The sequence below is a fragment of the Terrapene carolina genome, unplaced genomic scaffold (genome assembly GCF_002925995.2).
Source record: "Terrapene carolina triunguis isolate 2854851 unplaced genomic scaffold, T_m_triunguis-2.0 Scaffold194, whole genome shotgun sequence".
NCBI classification, from domain to species: domain Eukaryota; kingdom Metazoa; phylum Chordata; order Testudines; family Emydidae; genus Terrapene; species Terrapene triunguis.
The window spans coordinates 1,384,046-1,393,264 of record NW_020664545.1 but is presented as its reverse complement, the minus strand read 5'-3'; the positions used below and the strand labels follow the sequence as shown (position 1 = coordinate 1,393,264).

The window sequence follows — 9,219 nt, the reverse complement described above, 5'->3', positions numbered from 1 at the left end:
CTTCCACTGAGGCCCAGGGGTTGCTTTGCTCCGCTCTGGAACTGATTAAAGCACCTACAAGCAAGGATGGCTCTCATTCAGCCTCCTCGCAGCCTGGACTCCAGGAGCAAGGAAGTTTGGGGGGCCCCTCAGGTGCCCTCCTGGGCTGGAGCAGGAGGGCACCTGATGCTGCTCGCCCGGGGCTGGTTCTTCGTGGGTGGGGACGTGGGCCTGCAGCCAGGGAGCCACCCAGGGCAAGGAACAGCCACGTCAGGCAGCAGGGTGGGGCTGTTTGCTTTGCTGACATCGCCGGGGCCGGCAGCTCCAGCTGGCAATTTGTGGGGCGTAGAGCAAACAGCCTCACGAAGGGGGGGGTGCATGGAAACCAGCGGGGCAGGCTCCCAGTGTGCACCTCGGGTGGGCAAAGCCGCTTGACACCAGCCGGAACAGCGTCAATGTGGAGACAAACCAATTAAAGGGACAGGGACTCGAGCTGGCCCTGTGAACCGGCTCCCAGGAGGGGGGCCTCTGAGGGACGCCTGGTGCGGAGCCTCCCATGTGCATGGGGCTCCAGACCATGGAGGGAGTCGCTGACAGTGTTTCCTCAGGACGGAAAGTCTGAACCTGCTCATCTGGCAGCACCAGCCCCGCCCCTGTAATTACGGGGCCCGTGGAGCCTCCCTGGGATGTGGCTGTGGGTGGAAACTCGGCGATGAGTTAAAGCAGGAGCCCCCTGCCATCCGTCCCCGCACTTCCCACCCCCCGGCCTGACCCGAGTGCATGGAGGAGCCCATCAATGCCGCCTTGGGCCAGGAGGGGTCAGCTGTGAGCATCCCGAGTACCTGCTGGGGCAGAGCACAAGCTGCTCCCCCCCAGTCCCCGCGGACCCCGGCTGCCTTGCTCCCTAACGCACCCAGCTGGCAAGGGTTGCTGCCCACCCCCCAGCCCTGAGCAAACAGGCCAGATCCTGAGCACGGGTCAGGGCAGATTCACAGCCGAGTAGCTGAGACGGGACCCCGGACCCTGGGGCTGGAGTGCACAGGGATCTTTTCCCTCCCTCCCTGGCTCTCAGCTCACTGCCCGCTTAACCCTCACACACAACGGGCCAGAATCATCCCTTGGGAGCGTCTCCGCAGTGCTGAGCTGCTGAGCGACTGGCTGGGCAGGGGCGCTCGGGGCTGCTGCTGGCGCTGTGGGCTCTGGGAGAGGGCTCGTGCCAGCCCCCGAGCTCTGTCCTGCTCGGCTGATCGTGTATGTCATTCACGGCAGTGCAGTCCGAAACGTAAATCCTGTTTCCCAGGGCCACTGCGAGGGCCCAGGCTGGGCCAGTGTTGGGGAGGCAAAGAATTTTCCATGCTTTAACTCGGGGGGGGGGGGAGCAGCTGCCTCGGCACTCGACGTGGGTGCAGCAATACAATCGCATCCACCCAGCCCCTTGACAGTGCTCTCGCCAGGATCGGCTGCCAGGCCGGCTGTGCACAGGGAGGAGGCGAGCACAGCTGCAGCTCAGCTTCCAGATGGAAAACGGCGACTCGCCGGCGTGTTACAGGACAGAAAACGCGGTGAGAGGGGCCTCGAGGGGCACCGCCCAGCCCAGCACATGGAGCTCCCAGCACCAGGCCCACGCCTGGGCAGCCACAGCTAGGCACTGAAATGGAACTGGCCTGGCTTCCAAAGGGGCTGCTCGCCAGCAGCTTCCCTGGGCCTCAGTGGGAGCAGCAGGTGCAGAGCCTCTGAGAATCAGGTGCTTTTGGTTAGGGGCCTGAACGGCCTCAGGGCAGAGGGGGAGGTGCCCAAGTAGGAAAATCTTGGTCAAGTTCCTAGGAGTGTCAGAGCTCAGCACTCCCAGCTTGGGTCTGAGTTCCCAGTGCAGGGCTCCCAGCTCCAGCCACAGCTCCCAGCGCAGGGCTCCCAGCAGAGCTCCCAGCTTGGGTCCGAGTTCCCAGCACAGGGCTCCCAGCTCCAGCCAAAGCTCCCAGCGCAGGGCTCCCAGCAGAGCTCCCAGCTTGGGTCCGAGTTCCCAGCGCAGGGCTCCCAGCACAGAGCGCCCAGCAGAGCTCTGAGCCCAGAGCAGCCTCTGACGCTGCCCCATCAATCATTTACCTATGTGTGCGCTGGGTGATGTCAGCGTTGCCATGGCACCCGGTGAAGTCCTTTCTATTCTGCGCTGACAGACTCTCCCCACACGCAAATCAGCTCGCGGGAGACACCTATTTTTACCACGTCCTACGACAGACAGGAGGTAAATTTGTCCCTCGCTCCCCTACGTGGCCCCGCCGTTAACCCTGACAGCCCTGCAGCAGACAGACCCGCTGCAGCGCGGGGCGCCCTGCCACTCTCCTGCCCTTCCTACGCTGGCAGACTGTTAGTTTGCCCATAAGCCGTGTTTCAAAGGGCCCAGGTGGCTGTTGGCTTGGGGGTCGGCTGGGCGTGGATCGCAGGAGTCTAGGCGGACCCCGGAGCCTGCCTGCAGGTCCATTCGGCAGCTGGCACAGAACGGAGCTTGAGCACAAGCACTCGGAATACGGTTCGACGTGACTATTTCACGTGAGGTGTACGCCCGAGGCAAGGCCGACTTCCAGCTCCCCGGGGGCAGGGGCTGTATGCATGGCACGTGCCCTGCTGCTGTGCCGTGCTCTGCTGGGAGTGGGCTTGGACAAGCAGAGGCCTGTGCCCTCCAGGGCTGCTGCTCCAGCACCGTTCCCCAGCCCTGGCCACATGGCGATGTGCTGAGAGCAGGCGCAGTGGGGTGAGCGGGGAGGAGGCGGTGCGGGCAGAGGTTGTAGGCAGATAGCATGGGGAGTAGGCAGACGTGGCCGGAGAGCAGGGCAGTTTGAAGGGCTGCAGTCTCAGAGGGTGCCGGGGAGCGCTGTCAGCATGGGGCCGGGAGGGTATTTGTCCTGTCACCTGATTTACCACAGCCTAACCCGCCTATTGCCTGGGTGGAGACTGACAAAAGCACCAGGTGCAGCCAGAAGCCCCTGCTTGGCCCTCTCTGCCTGCCAGCAACTCCCCAGGTGGGACCCTGCAGTCACCGTGGGGGGGCATGGGGCTGGGAGTGAGGGCTCCTGGGTTCTATTCCCAGCTCTGCCGACTGCTGCTGATTAGCTGTGCCTCAGTTTCCCCAGCTGTGGCTCCCTCTCCTTGAGCAGTGGAATGTGCTAGGCCAGGGGTTGGTAACCTTTCAGAAGTGGTGTGCCGAGTCTTCATTTATTCACTCTAATTTAAGGTTTCGTGTGCCAGTCATACATTTTAACTTTTTTAGACGGTCTCTTTCTATAAGTCTATAATATAGAACTAAACTAGTGTTGTATGTAAAGTAAACAAGGTTTTTAAACTGTTTAAGAAGCTTCATTTAAAATTAAATTAAAATGCAGAGCCCCCCGGACCGGTGGGCAGGACCCGGGCAGTGTGAGTGCCACTGAAAATCAGCTTGTGTGCCGCCAGTTGCCTACCCCTGTGCTAGGCTCAAGTGTGCCTTATTCTCCCACGCTGCCCCAAGCCCTGAATGACTGATGGCCTCCGCGGGGAACCATTCCCTTCTCCCAGCTGCGTCCTGTCGCCGAACCAGGCGCCGAGCTCTGCTACAGCAGCCGTGCCAGGGCTGCCCGGCTGGAAGCTCGGACTCAGGGAACCAGAGAAGTGGGTCACGGCTCTGCCAGCAGCGGGGACGCCGCAGTCCTGAGGAGGCCACACTGAGGTACTGGGGGTTCTTGGCTGTGTGGCACCCCCTCCTCTCGACACCCAATTTCATCTGCAGCCCCCTCCACTCTCCCCGATTCTCCCTGCAGCGGCTGCGCACCAGCCTGGCCCCTGCTCCCCCAGGACGCTCTCACTGCCACCCCCAGCCCCCTGAGCTGGTGAGGGAGGGTTGGTGCCACAGGCCCTGCCTCGGGGCTCTAGGCCTGTCACCGATGCACGTGTGGGACAGCGGATGGCGCTGGGTGGTTGGGGGAAGTGCTGTCCTCTGCAGTTCTCTACCCTCCCTCCCCGCTGAGAAGGCCTGTGTTGACTGTCCCCCTCTCTGGTGCCTGGCAACCCCTCTGGAGAAGAGCTCTCAAGCGCCCCGGGCGGGACACAGCCGTGGACAGGATCCGCTGCCTCTGATTGCCCCCCCCCCAGTAAACAGCCCCCTTAAGTGCGTGGTCTCCATGCCCTCACCAAGCCCCCCAGAGCTAAAGGGCTGGATGGAGAGGCCAGCAGAGGACATGAGCTCACCGGCCCAAGGCCTGCGCAGCAGCTGGGGAGCTGGGGGAGAATGGGGCTGGCAACCTGGGGCGGTGGCAAACACCAGTCTGGCCCCTGAACTGCATGTTTGGCTGCTAAAAAGCAGCGAGTGACGCAGCGTCGAGGGGTTGGGCCCGGGGCCAGCTGGGGCTCCCGCAGGGGTGTGACCTCACCGCACTCACTGACCTCAGGGACAGCAGCTGGGTGGGCTGCGTGTCTCGCTGGCGGGGGGCCCTGGTGTAATGCGGCCTGGGGTACCAGGGGGGACTGGGAGACATGGGCTGGGGCAGAAGGACCCTCGTGTCCTCAGCCAGAGGGAGGGTCGCTGGGACGTGAGGAGAGGGTTCTGGGTGAAAGCCAGCTGGCTTTCCCTCCCCACCCTCGGTGCCAGGCAGCTGGGCACCCGCTGAGTCCTGGCACCGCCACTCAGGGCTGGGCCTGGGGCCTGTCTTGGCCCAGGTCTCCCACTGGCCGACAGGGCCTTGTATTCATTTTAAAGGCAGCTGTGAGGTGCCCCCTCTGTCCGTGCCCTCCTGGTGCCCCTGCCAGGCAGGTGGGACAATGGGGAGAGCCAGGGATCCCCAAACCTGGGCGGGGTTTGTGTCACGGAGTGTGGGGGAATCAGGGCCCTGCACCCCTCTTCCTGAGATTCACCGGGACTCTCAGCCAGCCAGTAACACAGAAGGTTTATTAGATGACAGGAACACAGTCCCAAGCAGAGCGTGTAGGTACAGCCAGAACCCCTCAATCAAGTCCTTCTGGGGGGTTTAGGGAGCTTAGACCCCAGCTTGGGGTTCCCTGCGTTGCACCACCCAGCCCAAGACTGAAACTAAAAACTCCTCCAGCAGCTCTCTCCCACCTCCCCCCAGCTCCTCCTCTCCTTTGTTCAGTCTCACAACCCCCCTCCTGGCTCAGGTTACAGCTCAGGGATCTTCCTTCAAGGGAAGTCCCCCATCCCCAGTGTAACCCCCCTGCAACCACCAGGCCCCCCAAGGACGATAAGAAGAAGAAGGATGCGGGGAAGTCCGAGAAGAAAGACAAGGACCCAGTGAACAAATCGGGGGGTAAAGCCAAAAAAAGAAGTGGTCCCAGGGGAAAGTAAGAGACAAGCTGAAGAACCTTGTTTTGTTTGATACGGCGACTTATGATCAACTGGGCAAAGAAGGGCCCAACGACAAGCTCATCACGCCAGCTGTAGTCTCTGAAAGGTTGACGATTCGAGGATCTTTAGCAAGGGCTGCCCTCCAAGAACTGCTCAGCAAAAGTTTGATCAAACTTGTGTCCAAGCCCCGAGCCCAAGTGATTTACACCAGAAATACAAAGGGTGGAGATGCACCTGCTGGTGGGGAGGATGCTTTAAAAAGTTTTCCAGTCGCCTCTGCAATATTTCTTATGTAAACGTATACAATAAAACTGTTGAATTAAAAAAAAAATAAACCATTCCCAGGTGTCAAATCCGCTCTGCTCCCTGCTCCGTCAGAGTTTGAGCTTGTAACGAGTCGGGGAGCCAGGTGGGTGCTGTGGGGCTCCGCCCTGGAGAGGCTCCCCTGGGCCTGGTGCGGGGGTCGCTCTGCCAGTGCTGCATCAGGGCTGCTGACAGAGGCTCCCTGTGACTCCAGCATTAACGCTTGAATCGTGCGGTGCCGTCTGGTCAGGAGAGACGGGCGTGAACCACCCAGGGAGCGAGGGAGGCACTTGGTTTCGGCTGCCCTAGCCCCGGCTCTGTTTCCACTCGCTCAGTCAAACCTTCTCAGAAATGGCCTCCCCTCGCCTTCAGGCCATTTGCATATTTTCCGTCCTGCCGTGCTTTGCCGGGTATTAATGGTGCTTCACATCCAGCCTGTGGACGGTGGGTCCTGCCCTCGGTGGGCTGCTCCCGGAGCTGGGCTTTGTGGTGCCAGAGGGGGTCGTAAACACCTGGGCTGGAGCTGGTCTGCTGGGTTGTGGGGCTGGCTGCTCTGGGATAATGCAGCCGCTGCAGGAGCACCAGGCCCGGGTCCGGAGTGCGCTACGCTAGGTGCTGTACAGACTTGCTTGCTGCTGAGAGCCAGACAGTGCTTTGAGCCCCCTGCCCCCCAGCCAGCTGGTGCCATCCCTGCTGTATGGCAGGGAGGCACGGGGAAGAGCGGCTTTCCCAGCGGCAGAACCAGGAGGCCCGGCCGTCGGCTCCAACGGCTAGACGTCGCTCCCAGCCGGAGCCAGGACTGGACTCCTGGGTTCTGGTTCCCAGCTCCACGCTCTGGGCACAACCCACTGGGTCCCTTGGGGAGTTCTAGGCTTCTCTGCCGCTCTGCGCCTCCCCCGAACGCCTGGGCCCAGCCTTGCCACAGTGCTTAGGGCGCAAGCCTAGGGTGTGGGAAGCTTGGATGCAGGTTCCTGCTCTGCTCCCACCCTAGCCCGGCCCTGCCTCACAGGGCGGGGGGATGAATGCGTCCCTGCTGGGGTGCTCGGGTGGGATGGGGCTGTGGCAGTATGGAGAAGCTCCCTGCACAGGCTGGCACTTCCGGTCCCAGCCGGGCTCTGGGCTGGGACAAGGGCCCTTCCGGTGGGGTGCATGGGTGTGGGGGGACACTGGGCTTGGTTCTAAAGCTGGCTAGGGCTGGTGGGGCGGGGTTCTCTGACCCACTGGGGCTGCTAAGTGAGGGGGAAACCACAGGCATGGCTGTGCTCTAATTGCTGCAAAAACTAATTGGAAATGACTAATCGCCATGGCAACGCAGCCTGTGCTGATTGCGTGGGGCTGAAGCGCTGACATCGAGGGAGCTGCAGACGCAGGCCTGGTGCTGGGGGACGGGGCTGTGTGACAAGGGACCCAGCAACCTGCCTGTAGCCCCCACGGCGTGGAACTGAGGAGGCGTCCTTCCACCCCCGCGCTGGCTTCCTGGCCCCAGACGCCTGTGAGCTCCATCCTGCAGCCACAGCTGCTGCGTCATAGTCCAGACAATGGGAACACGGGCGCTGCACTGGGAGCAGGGCTGGCTGCTCCCCTGGGGCCTAACACAGACCAGGGCGGGCAGGAGGGCGGCTCAGGGCACAGTTAACCACGTGGCTCTGCCCAGCCGTCCTGTCCCAGGGTGTGTGGAACGGCTCATCCGCACCTGGCTTACGGCAATTCCCCCAGAGCTGCCTGCTCCGCCATGGGTGTGGAGCGCCCTTGACTTGCCCCTGCTGGTGACCATATTTCCCAAAGGGAAAACGGGACACTGCACGGGGCAGCCTGAGTCCCCCCCGCTTCCCTGCCCCCAAGCCGCTCGCCCAAGCCCCCCTCCCTGCTGGGGTCACTGCTTGTCCTAGCCCTGCCTGTCCCCCTGCCCGGGGCTGGCATTGCCACTCGCCCCCCTGCATGTTCTTCTGCAACCCACTGGTTTGACAAAACCGGGCATTTGTCCTGTTTGCTCTTGCCAGCTGATCAAGTCGACAAGCAACCGGGACAAATGCCCAAAACGTTGGGACGGCCGGGACAGGGCTTAAAAAAGGGACTGTCCTGGCCAAAATGGGAAGTACGGTCACGCTACTGCTGGGGGATTGGCTGGCAGCGTGGAGCGCCCGTGGTGCCCTGAGCGGGGTGTGCATGGGCTGAGCCATCCGCAGCTGCTGGGAAACGTGCAGCCGTGGCTGCAGCACAGAGCAACCCCCTGCCCCACTTTCTTATTCTCTCCCCAGCCCTGCAACTGCTGGGCCAGGCTCTATTCCCTCCTCTCCTCCCCCAGGAGAAAGGCGGGGCTCTCCGCCTTTAGGCTCCCCACATTCTAGGGCTCGCTAGGGGCCTGCTTGGGCTGCGTAAGGTAGAGCAGCCTCAGGGCTGCAGTAACTCCTACTACGCTTCCCAGGGCCAGCACAGCAGCAGCTCTCATATGGCCCGGGCGGTCTGGCTGAACGGCTGGGCCCAGTGGGGACTGCTTCTGGAGGGCGGTCCCTTCCAGGGGTGCCTCCCGCAGCAGGAGCGGAGTCTGAAGACAGAAATACCAGAGGGCTTCCTATTAACGACCCAGGGTCACTTGAACCTGCTGTCCCATGCGGAGCAGGCCCATCCAGTGCTGCTGGCCATGCTCCTGCCCACCCCAGGTCCTGCCGTGCAGGGCCCCCCCAGGCAAGACAGGCAGCTTTGCTGTATTTCCAATCAGGGAACTGTCCCTAGAGACGGGGAGGGGCCGGGAACATGGCAGACTGGGGTGGAACTGCATCTGTTTGTGCTCTCAGCCCCCCTTTTACTGGACCCTGGGAGATGGGTCACCCCAGCAGCCCAGGCCTATCTGCCGCCACCAGAACCTCTGGGACCATTCAGCAGCTCCTGAGCCCGAGGAGAGAGCACGTCCCGGGGCATGCAGGACAGCAGAGAACCTGGCCTGGGCCGGAGGGACTCTGGTGCCTGCATGGGGAGTGGCGTTTCCCCGGCGGTTTGTTGCCGCACTGGGCTGGAGGAGAAGCTGCTTTGCCCTGCTCCCCATGGGAGAGGCGTTTGCTCGGTCAGCGCAGCGGGTTGTTATTAACACCCACGAGAGGCTGCTGGAGGCTGGGCCAGCCCTGCTGTTCCCGCCCACCAAGGACAGGATGACTCAGGGCGCCCAAGCCCCATGGGTGGCTGCTGCTGGGTGTCCGTGGGAGCGTGTGGGGAGACAAATCAGTAAAGGGCAGTTATTAGCCTTACTGGCCACCCCAGCTGTGCCCCTGTTGTCGAGGGGGGACCCCGAGCCCCAGTCACGCAGGGAGTTTATGCCTGAGTCAGGAATAGAACTCAGGAGTCCTGGTCCCTCTGTCAGTGCTCATGTCACTAGGCCATGGTGTTGCCTGACCGACTGACCCCAGCCCCCATCTGCACCTGGTGAGGCTCCCCGGGCCAGGATGTTTGTGCCCCGGCTCAGCCTCGCTCCTGCCAAGCTGCCGGGGCAGAAACACGCTCACTCAGGGGAAGGAGGAAACCCAACGCGGTTTCACAATCTCCCTGCACCACATCCTGCGCTACGGTGGCCACGTGGTTCGCCCTGCTGGGAACAGGCCTCTGCCAGGCTCCCC

At 62.4% G+C, this 9,219-nt stretch overlaps 1 pseudogene; it reads left to right on the top strand.

Annotated features, from left to right (window-relative positions):
* The first annotated feature begins 759 nt into the window (after positions 1-759).
* On the top strand, positions 760-5,604 carry LOC112120989 (annotated as a pseudogene).
* Positions 5,605-9,219: the final 3,615 nt, after the last annotated feature.